Consider the following 14,583-nt stretch of genomic DNA (forward strand, 5'->3'; position numbering starts at 1 on the left):
ACAGAGGACACACTAAGGATTCAAGAATATGGTGGTATCGGGCTCCGATATGCATATGAAGGTAAGTTTTTTTATCTTTGTCTTAAATTTTTGGTTTTACTTTTTTCAGCACATTGAGCTCGCACTGTTCGTATGGAAGAAAATAACCTGTTACCACCTTGTCAACATGAACCATAATGCCAGCTCCCTACATACCAACTGAAAATATAGCAAGAATGAGGAAATAAAATGTACTAAATATAACCAGTTCTTGTTTAAAATGTTTAATATATGTATCAGGTTCAGAAAGCTTCCATATATACAAAACTGTGGCAATATACACACCGGCAATAACTCTACCCTCAATTTAGAAATAAAGCATAAATCCAGGCTAAAGGAAAAAAATAATAAGTTTTTTATTCTTTTTTTTTCTATAATCAAAATCAAACTCAATAAGTTTTTTTTTCTTTGTAAATATAGGTGAAAAACATCGTACAAAAGAAACCTCGCTATGGTGAAGCTGAATAGACTATTCAAAATGTGTATTGCACCAGTACTTGTCCTCATTGTGGTTTGTACTTCCAAATGATTCTCAATGAAAATTGTTTACACATTCCAGTATGCGACCTAAGTCTGTACACTGCTCTTGAAGTGAAACAAAGGGTCCAAACCTTCGGAACTGTGCATGCACATATATGACGTACAGTATGACCTGCTCAATAATTTGTGACTTTGCTCTGCAACGTTTCTTCATCATATGTGGTTATGGAAAGCAAACATCATGGAGGTGAAAGATGGAAGTCACTGAAAAGGTTAGCCAGCTGTAGGACTCAAACCCACATCTTCTGGATTACTGTGACTGGTTTGTCCCTTCAGATGACGCACCCTGGAAGTCGCTGAGAAGGCGTGTTAGCTTAGCTCAATTGGTAGAGCCCTGGACCGGTAATCCAGAAGATGTGGGTTCGAGTCCTACAGCTGGCTAACCTTTTCAGTGACTTCCATCTTTCATCGTTAATTTCTTAGGCAACTTGAGGCTTTGTATGTGATTGTCCCTTCCATGTTGTTCCAGCCTCAGAACATCAGTTCTCTCTTGATCATGGAGGTTTTGATTGTGTACACAGTTACATCTTCTAATAGCAAAGCACCTTACATGCGCAAACAACAATGACATTGATGAGTCTAAAGTCCTAAGTCCTAAGGCGTATTGACGTTCTAGTTAATTTTAGAGGCGTGTGAAATTTTTGGGATTCAAAAATTTTAGAAATTCCCTCATGGCCGGAGATATTCTTCTAGGGCAAGAGTATACGAAATACGCACATAGTATCTTGAAATGTCCTCGTATACTGTAAGGTGGTTAAGACTGGAAACCGGGTACAAAGGCTGGAACTTTACCCCGAAACAAGCATTTTTTCCCCTAAAACATGGCTCGCTAGCTGTAACATATTCTCAAGGCGATGTTCACCGAACCACAAGGGTCAATAAAGGCAATGTGTGTATTTTTTTTTCACGCATATCGGTATACGCAGTGCATAGGCGCGCCATGGGACCTTTTTGCTTTTTCATAGCAGCTGGGACTTCTTTTTATATATATTTGTCTCAAGCGCTATCACCAGATAAAGTTCGTGAAATTTCCGGTCTAGCAGTCCGAGAGGAACGTCGGACACGATTCCGTAAAATGCTACTTATTTATAGAAGGAAAACGTCTGGCAAAATATCCAAATACACGACACTGACAAGCTTTACTGGTTTTCACTGCTTGGTTTGTGTACTTCAAGATCTAGGCCAGAAGAACACATTGTACTCCGTGGTGTGTATGGAAACGGGATTACCCACGGGGAAGCGAAGAGAATGAGGGAAAGCATAGACTCAGAAGAAGAAAGGGGGAAAGGAACCATGGAGGGAGAGTTGAAGGTCGATACGCCACGTGGTGCCACTTTCGTGAACTAATTCGGGATGTCCGCCAATTCTGCTCATGGAAAGCGTTAAGAGAGGCCCGTGACACAATTGCAATACTGAGTGAAGAAACAGAACACACGGAGCCGACGCCGCCACTCGCGCATGCCTTGCCAACAGAACAACTCGAAGTAGCTTCTTGTAGTAATCAGCAACCTCCTAGCGATGCAGGTGCAGCATATATAGACTCAGACTTGAATGTTGTCGCGTGTACGTCAGCTGTTGTGTCGGAACATCATGTGACAGATAGCAACCCAAACGTACTGGAAACGTCATCTGAAAGTGGGTCTAGCACATTGAACGAAACCAGTTTGAACACACCAGAACTTGCAGCGAGATTGCAGTCATGGGCTGCACGCGAAAGCATTACACAGAGTGCGAACTGACCTCCTCAAAATTCTACGGCTGCACGACTGTTACAGTGACCTCCCAAAGGATGCCCGGACGCTCATGCAGACGCCCAGGAGTAGCGCGAAATGCATATCTAGCATGCCCCCGGGACAGTATTGTCATTTCGGGTTATCTGAGTGCCTCCGACAGATTCTTGAAGCAGCAGACAGCATGCCAGAACGCGTGTCACTGATGTTCAATGTTGACGGCCTCCCCCTCTCAAAAAGTTCCAAAACAGAAATGTGGCCGATTCAGTGCCGAATCAAAGATCTACCAACCACTCCACCATTTGTGATTGGTGCGTACTGTGGCAGTTCAAAGCCACTTGACCCTAATAACTACATGAAGAAATTTATTGATGAGCTCTTGGTCCTTCTCCACGAAGGTATTGAAATAAAGGGAGTTGTTTTGCGGGTTGAGTTCTGTGCTATGATCTGTGATGCCCCAGCGCGCTCCTTCATATATAGCACTAAAGGCCACACTGGGTATGGAGGTTGCCCAAAGTGCACGGACGAAGGGGATTACGGTATGAATAGAATGTTTTTTTTTTCACCACCGTATCTCCGATAAAAACTGACGAAACTTTCCGCACGCAAGCAGACCCGGATCACCACCGCAGCACAACTATCATAACAGACTTGCCAATCGACATCATCAAAACAGCCCCGTTAGACTACATGCACCTGGTCTGCTTGGGTGTTGTTAAAAAATTTATACATATTGCTTCGGGTTTCGGGCCCCTTGAGTGTTCGTCTCGGCCCAGCACAGAGGGTCACCATAAATGAGAAGTCACTGACATTGCAGAAATGCCTCCCAAGGGAGTTCACACGAAAACCACGAGGTGTGGATGAGGTGGACCGGTGGAAGGCCACTGAATTTAGGCTTTTCCTGCTGTACACCGGACCGCTTATCTTAGAGTCCGTGCTGCCAAAACACGTGTTCCAAAATTTCCTAACTCTGCATTGTGCTATTTGTATTCTGGTCAGGGAAGACCTGTGTCAGGCACAGAACGAGTATGCCTCAGCATTGTTGGCACATTTTGTGTGCACATTTGCCGAGATATATGGCCACCATTTCGTCTCTTACAATCTTCATTGCCTTCTGCATTTGGCAGAAGATGTGAAGAACCTTGGGCCCCTGGATTCATTCAGTGCCTTTCCCTTTGAGAGCGATATGCGAAATCTTAAAAGGCAACTGAAGAAACCAGGGGCAAGTCTAGTTCAGCTCTACAACCGTTACAGGGAGAGGCAGCTAGCTCTTGTAAATGTTGCCCAACAGGGCAAAAAGCATGGTCTGGACAACCTTCACAGTCGTGGTCCCTTAACAGAATTGTGCACTCAGCCCCAGTTTGACACCATGAAAGCCGACAACTTCATGTTAACGACGAAAGCACCTGACAATTATTGCACAGTAAACAGAGAGCTCATTAGAAAAAACTTTGCAACTATGCTTTCGTCAGGCAAACCATGTGTGATTGGGCACAAACTGATTCCTGTACGTGACCTGTTCATAAAACCATTACCATCGTCACTAATTTGGATCCAGGTAGTGTCGGAGGATATAGACTTGAGAACCTGGCCACTAATAAACATGCAGAAAGTTGTGTGCCTGCCATATGTCTCGGACATGCTAGTCATACCACTGATGCATCTGCAGTAAGGCACTTCAGAGATTTAAAAAAACACTGCGTTCTCAGCGGAGAATGACTCGCAGGGCGGCCTAGTATCTTAAATATATCGTGTTACTGCATTATTGCATTCAACATGAGTCCAGCTTACATGGAAAAACAAAAAAAAATAGAGAAAGTGGCTGTCTGACACACACTCTGCAGGCAATTGCTTACACCCTTTGCTCACTTCAAGGTTGCGTCACACTTGCCTGCCAGTGGCAAAGGCCTCCTGCGTTTGTTGTCACAGCCACTTTCTCAGTTAGGTCGGCAGCCCTTGGGATTGAGGCAGTCTCCTCCTTTGGCCACATATAAGATATAAGCCATACTACAGGCATAGAACATCACATGTTCATATGCTCATGTAGCAAATCAGTTCTGGTTTCATAATTTACGTTCTACGGACGCTCAGAAGAGTTAAATGCTTGTGCTTGTTCCCCAATTTTTTATTTTTGTGCCAAACTGTTCAATATGCAGGCACATTATGCAATTGTACACTTCGTTACACGTAACGAAGTTGAGGTTGTACCCTGCTCATGGGTCTCTGGGAACACCTGCATGTGGCCAAATTTGCCCTCCCACAAGGTGAAAAGACTTATAAAAAAAGGGATGCCCTCCTGGGAGCCAGCACGAAGAAATCGAAATAGCCGTGAAAGGAATATTCAGTAAGAATGAATATTTACATAGGAATAAATTTTCAGAAGCAACATGTTATCTTCACATCTACTTTCAGACTGCTACAAAGATGCAAGAGAAATGTTACCGATGTCTGAATATACGTCAGATCTGAACACAGCTGATTTTCCGCCGAAGAGACGAAGACGTCCCAAAATTTTTGACGACGATGAGGATGACGATTTCCCCTGTATCCCTGAAAGCTTTGCAGCCAAAGGTAGCTTTAACGATAATATTTAGTGTTGTTGAAATACTTCATTTCAGGGATCGGGATCAGCATTTTTTTCGGTATGGTTCGGGCTTCGCTCTGCTGAACCGAAATTGAAGCAGTTCAGGTATATCGGGTCGGTTCAGGTTGGGCTCATGAAGGAACAAAAAGAAAAAAAAATAAGGTCAATGGTGGAACCGTTACTTTTTTAGGGCCTAGTTTAACCGGTCCATCAAGAGTAATTTTGCTACATGGCAGCAACCTTACCCTCACTGCACATGGTTGTAAGAGAAAGGAGGGATAATAGTTTCAGGAAGCGTCTACTACAGGCTTGCCTTGCCGCAGGCACGAACACAGCTCAAAAGGCACACACACAAACTTAGTTCGTCCTGTCTTGTGTGTGCCTTTTGTCTGTGTTCGTGGCTGCGGCAGTGTGAACTTCACATGTACCGGCTTCCCCAACTTCAGACTCTCAGAGCCTTGCCTTGATCACTTACGTCACAAGACACAGCGTTCTTCAAGAAACTCAGAAAGTCTTGCATAGTTTCGCTTTCACTCTCTACGTCTTCGTTGCCCAAAAGCATCTGAAGAGAGAAGCAGGGCTGCGATATTTTACTGCAGTGCACCCCCGTGGTCATCTGCTGAAAACGAAAAGCATAGCGCTTGAAGCCTTTTTGCAGAACCTGGTCAGGGCCTTCATTTGCTCCATCAAAAAACTGGCGCTACAGTCACAAACTTCTACTCGCGTCTGGCATTGTACAAAAAATAAGTAAAAAACAGTCATAAGTACATTTCTTTCAATTCTGAACTGATTCCCGAACCAGTAAGAGTATCAATTTTTTTAGTACAGTTGCGGTTCGTTTCAGGACACGCAAAAAGAAAAATGAAAGTTGACAGAAAATGGAGTTTTTTTTTTTTTCGGTTTTCAGTTTGGGTTAAGTTTTGGTTCCGATCCCTGCCTCCTTGTGCCTGAATGCTGCTTGGAATCAGTATTCACAGACAACTCATTTTCATGCTGCAGGACGGGTGCCACCAAAGTGTCCAACTACCAAACCTGTTGTGCCAAGAGCAGGGAAGCCTTGCAGTACCACAGGTAACTTAGCCAAACAAATGCGCTAACTTCAGTATAGTTTGATAAACTTAATACTCATAAGGCTGTCTAGGCACACACACATAAAACAAGAGGCGCGTGATCCCAACTAGGGCAGTCTTAAGTCTGCTAATGTCTACGCACACCAATTGGTTGTGTAATGATTTAGGTATTTTTCTGGTACTGGAAGAAATATTGTAATAGCTGATGTGTGTGTGTCACATGTTATTTTTATTTATGAATAACTCAGTAGGTAAGAGCTAAGCAGGCTGTGATATGAGATCAACACATCTGTACTAAGCGAATATGTTGAGTTTTGGCCTGGAACCTTTGGCAGTGTGTGTTGGCTGTGTACTTCTTATTGTTTCCATATAGGTCTGGCCTCAAGAATGTCCTCAACTACTCCCTCCCTCCGTGAAAACAAATCTGCCAATCCAGGTTAACTATTACACACTATTACTGCCTTTGTGAAGGAAGTATTATAAGCTATGAGAAAAGCTGCGGTTTAACAGCAACCTGAGCATAAAGAAATAAGGTTGTGTGGAGAGAAGGTATTAGTTTAAAAGGAGATAGTGACGGAAATAAATTCTTTTGGTTGCAGTCAGTGCTGTGCGTCGTCCCTTTGTCTGTGTTCGTCTCGTCCCATTGTTTTACCTTCGCACTGGGGTATTTTTATCCATTTTAAAAGATGAGCATAAAGGAGTGTCATGAAATGTAAACTTGTGAGGTAGCAGTTTTCTCTTTAGATATTTTGTTTTGTGTGAACTGATCTGATGTTAACTGATGCAGTGCACTCTGCACTGTTTCGTGCAGGTCCAACCGCTAGTTGTACAATCACGAACAGGTCTCAGGACAGTCAGTTGCAAGGCACACATGCAAAGTTTGCTGCAAATATAGCCTTCCAAAACTGCTTTTCATTGAGAATGCCTGTAATGTAACCAACTTCCGAACTGGCAACCATTTCTAGTTTGTGACGCTCTCTTTTGCATTGGTGGTATTTTAGCTTCTACAAGTGCCACAGACCTTTACCTTGGCACGGAGGACTCTGACTTCGAAACAGGTATGTATATTCATGTTGCTCTGGGAAAATTATACTTTTTGATGGTAATTACAAAAGATCTTGGGTCACTTTGGAAATTTTCTTTGTACTGTTCATTATAGCATTCCTCAGTCTATCTGAGGGTTCATATGTGTCATGCATATGCAACCCATGCATGAGTAAAGCAATTCTCACAATGCAGGAGACATATTTCTTTAAAGTTTGGCTCAGACACTTGGCACACCACAACACCAATCACAAGGTAATGATATAGTAAACCGTTATGAATAAATCCAGTTGATTTGGAACCTTCGCGTGCAGTTGGAACGTTTGTTTCTAACATTGCCTACCTATCGAAAGCGCACAGCAAATATCCTATATCTGATAGTTCTATTACGTGATCTGTAATGTGCAGGCTCGGCCACAGTGGTACAGGCTCCTTCAAGGCCACGAAAACAAGGAATGCCACATCCTGGTAACTGTCTCTTAAATCTCATTCCAATAATATTTCCTAAAATGTAATGAATTGACTCTAGAGTTTCAGCGACAAGTACTCAAGAACTTCAACATACTGCGATTAGCAGTTCAGCAGCTTGGAGATATGGTTTCTGCCCTTGTCTCTGTGCACACCACACTCTCGCAAACTAAGCTGCTATCCGAACTGTTCAAAACGGTGGATGATGTCGAGGATTTTGAACGGGAGTTGACCCCTGAACGCGAGAAGAACATTATGAGTTTGTGTTCCTCCTTTCAAAAGCAGCAGGTGCCCTATGATGCCATATGGTACTATATTTGTGAAGAAAAATCATATACTTTCGTTAAAAAAGTTCAAATCATGAGAACAAGGTTTTGTGAGACACTGACACATGCTACACAATCCTTTTTTGCGTACAATAAGGCCTTGTGTCTTACGGTTTTATTTCACGAACCATGGAAAGAGGAAAAATTGGTCGATATCAGGTGGTAGAGTAGTAGATCAGGTGTAAAAATACAGTGCTTCTCGCATTTCAGGTGAACACAAAATGCACAACACCTGTGCTGAGGATCCACTGCTTAGCCATTTGCGGTGCCTATGTCGCGGAATTGACGCTTCAACAACTTCGTCCTCTGGTTTTACCATAAGTGGTGGTGATGCAAATTGGGAGGGGGGTAGGTTTTACCCTGAAACACAATGCCCCATGAATACGTTCTGCTATATTAACGTACATAGAAGAAATTATTTTTATCTTTGTTGCATATGAAGAGATCTAGGTAATCCCTTAAAGTAGCACAGAAGTCACTTTCTGCACCACTGTTTTCTTTCTGCGAAACTGTTAAGCAGGCCAGTAAAATAGACCACAAGTAGTAATTCACCCCAGAGAGACACAACTATTGGAGAAATGGAATTTAAAGTATGTGTGATTGTGCATGGCAGTAACACTAAGTAAGCTTACACTTCACGGCACGCAAATTCGAAACACTGGGCTTATTTCTGTCCTGTTGCTTTGACTGTATTAGCGTACATGTTCTGTGGTAGGCGTAGCCTCAGTATTTCTCCTTTGTGTTTCGAAATGTAAGCTAACAAGGAACCTTCATTGTCTACAGGTGCTCGAGCTCATGTTACTGGGCGGAAATTCCATGAAGACCGCAGTACGAAGAATTCTCGCACCCATCTTCACGGATGACCTAGCACAACAGTATAGTTGGGAGGGCCGAAAGGGCAAACTAAAATTCATCGAGCTAAGCATCACAGGGTTAATTTTACATAAGTGTCACAGTGTTAATGCGGTCGGATGTGCTTGACTAGAGTTGTGATAGCCATGGGCGACACAAGGATTTTTTCCGGGGTCGGATGGGGGTTGAGGGAACAATGCTTAGAGCGGTGGTTTTCATGGTACGGGATCTGTACCTAATTCTGCGCTTTAACTGTGCCTGCAAACACATGGCCGTCACAGAAACCCAAAGTTTCCAGAATGTAGACAAAAGAAAGGAATCATAATTTGTGATTGTGTTGGCAACGGCAATGTTTGTTAAAGTAAAGAAAGCCCCCCCCCCCATGATGGCGCTCGAGGTGACAGCACGGTTTGTTCTTCATGTGAAGTTAACTGTGCACTTGATTTTCTACCAGTTACGTGTTACTTCCTACACTGCTAAGTATTTGCCTAAGCTTAGGTGTGTCTTCTTGGAAATGTCATATGAATTGTAGCTACATGTGGGAGATACTTCGTGCATGGTAATCATGTGGCCTTCTAGGTCTCAGCTTTATAAATTTTCATGAGACCTTTTGTTACTTTCTTCACCATGAAGAAGGACCATTACTGTATTTGCATTTTTCAGGTGCACTGCACGCACAAAAGAAGTTCGCCAAAGCAACAAAGTTTGAAGTCGAAACTGAGATCAAGGACTGGTTGCGGCACGCTCCAGAAAGAAGCAAGAGAGCAAAGTGTTGAATCAAGTGTGTAGCTTTTCATAACCACACTAAACTTGCACACTGAGACTGCCTAATTTAGGGCACCTCCGGCGCAGTTCCCATAAGTGGTGCACTATCGTTATGCATTCACATGCTATTATTAATTCACCTCTTTGCATGGGCCGCTGCAACTACGGCAGGTTTTAAAGTGACTCGCCTCCAGGAATGCGTGTACAAGCTAGGTAATCTTCTGCACTGCTTCACAGTCCACTTTGCCAAGTTTATCTTCCAAAAACAGCTTACCAGGCACATGAATGGGGGCGCTTATCAACATAAGCTATGGTATTAACTCCATGGAACACAATGTGTGCGCTCCTGGCTGTACAAACAAGTCAGACGCTAACCGTTTTTTTTACTGAGTCTGTTACCTGGCTCATATTCTGCCAGTCACACAGCTGCTTCCCTAGTGGTGTTTGCTGAAAATCAAGCCCAGTAACCTTATTGGAACTATGTCAGGAGCCTATACAGAGTGTTTCAATTAAATCCGCAGCTCATATAATATGCAAGGGGTGCACCAATCGGGTGTTCTCTAAAGGGTGTTCCGTGGTTCTCTAGAGGGTGTCCAGTAAACGTCCCAAAAGGGGTTTTAATGCCAAGAGCACCCAGCTTTAAAAGTGATGCTTTCCATGAAACTCATTTAAATTTTTATTTAAATAATGAGCACCTCCCACTCATTTACACTGTACACAGCTTGTAAGTGGTATGCCATACTTGTAAACAAAGTTATCCAATTGGTGCACTCGTTCGCGAGTCATTTAGGCTGGGGATTTAACTAAAACAGCATCTATAGCCTCCTGGCATTCGATTTTGTCGGCAAGTCCCAATAAGGTTGCGGAGCTTGCTTTTCACTAAACACCACTAGAGTGGCGGCTCTGTGACTGGCAGAATATAGTTCAGCAGGCAGAAACTTGTACAATTTCTTTTCAAGGCTTGTTTTAGGTATACAGGTTTCTTCTAACTTTGATCAACTAATTCTGCGACAAGACCACTGACTAATCCGCTCTTGGTGCTTAACATGGAAGATGCCTCTCAACCTTCAGAAGTTCAGTTGCGTGACATCCCGACGTAACTCAGAGCCTTCCTCCTTTCCCTTGCTCTCTCGATAACAATGCTCTCTCTTGCTGCTGATTCATGCAAATAAGTCGAGGATTTCTACCGACTTGCCTGTGAACAGCATTGAATTAATTATAGGGAAAGCCAACAGCTTCCTCAGTTTCATCGGATGTAAACTTAGAACGGTGCCACATCATCTTCGAAAGCTTGCCTACACCACCTTTGTAGGACGTAAAATTGAATATGCCTGCGTTCCGTGCGATCCCATGAACAGTATTTATCTAGACGCATTGAAGCTGCTCAGAATCGTGCAACTAGGTTTATTGTGAACGACTACTCTCGCTTTCCATTGGTTCTTTCATATTATCTCCTCGCACATATCCTCCATATTTCATTCCTCAACAATTTTTCCAATTCGCAATCATCAGCACAAACTCAACCGCCCTGACTGCAACACAAACGCTTTTGCTAAATCATTCTGCAGGCAGCTCTTGATTGGAATACCTTCTCTACACAAATAGCGATCTCATGGATCACCCTGCATTTGTCAGACCTTTATCCCATCTTTCGTAGTGACCACACTCTCACGATCAGTCTTATCTTTCTGCTATTAAGATTGTGGTCATGGCTGTTTATGGTCACAGTATTTGGTGTAAATTTCTTTTCTGTATGTATAGTTATTTTATAATTGCTTGTTATCTATATACTGCCTTCCTTATCCCACACCTCTGTTTAATGCCCTTTGGGACCTTAGGGTATTTTGAATAAATAAATAGGCGCACATAACCTCTTTTGGGTTACTTTCATTAAAGCTGCCCATGTGACGGTCATCACTTAGAAATATGTTGTGAATTTGGAATGCAGATAGAGTGCAAAAAATGCCAAAGCCTAATACCCCTGTCACACGGACACTTTCGATCCGCATTGAGCCAATGCTCATCGAGCTCAATGCGGATCCGGCGCTGCTACACGGACACGTTCGAGCAGGATCGAACTCCGATCCTGCTTAACCCGATCCAGTTTGTTAAACGGGATTGAGATTCTCAAGACGGCTGGAAGACCATCATTGGCATCCTTGAACTCAGTGAACTTGTAGTAGTCAACAAAAACATTACATTGATTTGCAAATGTTCCTATACAAGCCCATGGAATATCACGTTATGGTTATGGTTTTAGTCTAAGTATGACGGGCGACTGCGTTTGCTAATTTGTTTGATCTCGACCACTCTCGATACCGCGCCCCCGTCAAGGCTTAGTAAACACCACAATGCGGAAGCGGATGAAGTTATTCTCGACTTTTTAGGAACATATTTGTCAAACCCAGCATACTGCCTCGGGGCTGTTAGCACCGCCTGTCGAGAAGCCAACCTTTCAATGCGCATTGAGTTGGACCATGTAGCAGCATCGTGCACCGAACGCTCTTGAGAAACCCGATGCGGATCGGATTCAATCCGCATTGAAAGTGCCGTGTGACAGGGGTACTACATGCTAGCATGATCTTGTATGTGTGCCAGAACATTTTGTGATTCCAGTTTTCTTTCTAGTTGTGATGTGCGCTTCACATGGGAACAAGTCATGCCTGCTGCAGCAAGTCAACTGTGTGTGCCAGTGCCTCTTACCCAACTGTGATAAACCGTGTCACTTCACTGAACCGATTACCCCAGTACGATAAACTTTGAAAGTTCTCTATCTATTGTGTGCTCTTCTCATGGGAACAAACCATGCCTGCCGCAGCAAGTCGAATGTGCCAGTGCGTCTGTGCCTATTGTCGAACTTTGATAAACTATGTCACTTATCAATACTATTGTGATAAACTGTTGTCCCCAGTGTGATAAACCGTACCACTTAGCTCATTACCCCACTATGATAAACTTGAAAGTTTTCTATCTGTTATGTGTCCTTCACATGGGAACAGCCCATGCCAGCCGCAGCAAGTCTATTGTGCCAGTGTGTCTGTGCCTGTTACTCAGTTCTGATAAACTATATATGCCACTTATCAATACTATATATCCCAGCAGTATATTGTCCAGCTGTGATAGACCATGTGCCAAGTTTCCTATCTGTTGTGTGCCCTTCCACATGGGAAAAACTCATGCCTGCTTTAGCAAGTTTCCTGTGCCAGTGTGTCTGTGCCTATTATCCAACTGTGATAAACTATATATTCCACTTATCAATACTATATAACCCATTGTGATAAACTATTGCCGCAGTGTGATAAACCGTGCCACTTAGCTCATTACCCCACTATGATAAACTTTGATAAAGTTTTCTATCTCTTGTGCCAATGTGTCTGTGCCTATTACCCAATTCTGATAAACTATATATCCCACCATGATAAACTATTGTCCTGCTGTGACATACCTTGTGCCACGTAGCTCATTACCCAACGCTTATCTGTTTGATAAATGTTTTTATCTGTTGTGCGCCCTGCCACATGGGAACAACCCATGCCTGCCGCAGCAAGTTTCCTGTGCCAATGTGTCTGTGCCTAATACCGAACTGTGATAAACTATATATATATATATATATATATATACCACTTATCACTTACCACTTATATGACAAACTGTGCTACTTAGCTCATTACGACGAGTTGATTATTACGAGGTTTCTGTTATATGCCCTTGACATCGGAACCACCCACTCCTGACGCAGTGTTGTGACTCCACATCGCTAAAATGGTCATCCAAGTTACACAACAGTCCCTCTTCGCCATATTGGGCATCCCGAGCTACCCGGGCGGACATTTTCCCTCCGATCAGCGGATTTCTTCCACTCTCTGAAGAAAAGGGAAAACGAGGACAGCTTCCCGGAATCCCTCATGGCCACCAACCCCTTTCCCACGGCGCATCGGCTATTTAAGCGGGCAGCTGTAGCCCATTTGTTGTCTTCGTCTGTACATTATGTAAATATATACGTCGTCTCTCTCGTCGACCGGCCTCTGCCTCGATTTGTCTACCGTGTGGGGATCTGGCCACCTACCTCCTCAGCGGCTCGCAGCAGCAGAAAGTCTACTGTGCCAGTGTGTCTTCCTAGCTGTGATAAACTTATGCCACTCATCAATGTAGCCTTGAAATAAAATATTGTTACATATCTTATGAGAATGTGCGACACCCCACTGCATACTATAACACTTTTCCGAAAGAACACATTTATAGCAATATACGCAGATTTGAGAACATCCTGTGAATATCCAAATATCGCGAAATTGACGTCCGTGGAATGTGTAAAAAGTGGGACAAATCATGTCGCCAGGACGTACATGCGACGTCTACGGGATCTCAGAAATGATCCATGGGATATCCAAACGTCCGACTTGGGATATCTGGTGGACATCTCCTGGACGTCTATGGTTTACTGGGTCAAACGCCCGATTCGATGATTCTGTACATTTCCTCGTCGGTAATCAATTCCAATTTTGCATTCGTATAATTTAATGCGCATTGCCACGAATAGGATGCCAGAGAAATGCAATGAAGCAATTCCAATCCGCGTGCGCTGTAGCACAGGCGTCGGAAGTGCTGCATTATGTCTGCATGTAATAGGGCATCCGTTTTCAGGTACAATGTGTTATAATCCCGTAAACTCCAGCATCCAAAATGTTCAAATACATACACAGCATACTGGTAGTCCTCGTCGCTCACGTCTTCCCCAGTTAGATCATTTCGAAAAGCAGACTTTTCTGGGAGACTCAACCCGTCGTACACTGCAAAAGAACTAAGGTAACTGTAAGGGAACACACCTTTACGAAGCAAAATTTTGTAGTCGTCTCCAAATACCTGCTTCAAGCATTGGAATGCCTCTGCACCCCCCATGGATTTGACGGTTTCCACAAGCTCCGAAGTGAAGAATTTAGGTACTGCATGGCATCTCTGAAGAGGAAGGTACCAATTTTGAACGAACAAATTTTTCCCATGGAGCTGGCCACAATGAAGGGAGGTCGCTTCCACCCGAAAACATGAGATTCCCGTAACAGTCCAGCCAGATCATAAGACAAATTGTGGACCATGATCGGCAATTTTTCTCTGGTAGTGCACGCGACGTTACAGGGGTTGCACAGTGTCGCGATATAATTTGTCTC

Source organism: Ornithodoros turicata, unplaced genomic scaffold (assembly GCF_037126465.1).
Source record: "Ornithodoros turicata isolate Travis unplaced genomic scaffold, ASM3712646v1 Chromosome11, whole genome shotgun sequence".
Lineage (NCBI taxonomy): Eukaryota > Metazoa > Arthropoda > Arachnida > Ixodida > Argasidae > Ornithodoros > Ornithodoros turicata.